Source organism: Myotis davidii, unplaced genomic scaffold (assembly GCF_000327345.1).
Source record: "Myotis davidii unplaced genomic scaffold, ASM32734v1 scaffold1006, whole genome shotgun sequence".
Taxonomy (NCBI): Eukaryota; Metazoa; Chordata; class Mammalia; order Chiroptera; family Vespertilionidae; genus Myotis; species Myotis davidii.
In genome coordinates, this window is record NW_006297143.1 from 840776 (window position 1) to 841264 (window position 489).

At 63.2% G+C, this 489-nt stretch overlaps 1 protein-coding gene across 1 annotated transcript in view; it reads right to left on the bottom strand.

The window, feature by feature from the left end:
- Positions 1-489, bottom strand: part of NOTCH4 (notch 4) — a gene marked incomplete at its 5' end in the record, with an annotated part of 49275 nt that overhangs the window by 21150 nt on the left and 27636 nt on the right. The window lies entirely within an intron of this gene.

The following is a 489-nucleotide window of genomic DNA, read 5'->3' on the forward strand; positions in this document are numbered from 1 at the left end:
ATGTGCACATACACATACACGCACAGCACACCTCACTTCATTGCATGCAGAGCGGAGGGCAAGACCTTCTGCCAGCAAAAGGGGGGCACCTGCCAGGACCTCCCGTGCCTCTGAGGGGCGTGCACATGGGCACCCCACACACAGATGCTCCCCTTCTCCAGGGCTGGGCGTCACATCACTGGCTGAGGTTGGCCTTCTGTCCCCCCTCCTCCTCCCTTACTCCCCCTCCTCCTTTCCAGTCTCCCACCCCCACAGGCACCTCACCGGCAGGTGCCTTGGCCCTGAGGCAGGCTCAGGCAGGTGCCGCCGTTGGCACAGGGTTCTGAGAGATTCCCGCAGGGCAGGCCTAGGGATGGAGACGGGGGACCTGTTAGCCTCCTACCCCTGTTCCTCGTCCCCATGTGGTGCCCGCCCCACCCCCCAGATCCCAGGCCTCTCACTTACTATCCCCACCCCCTTCCTGTTTTTTTCTCTGGCCTCCCAAGTGCA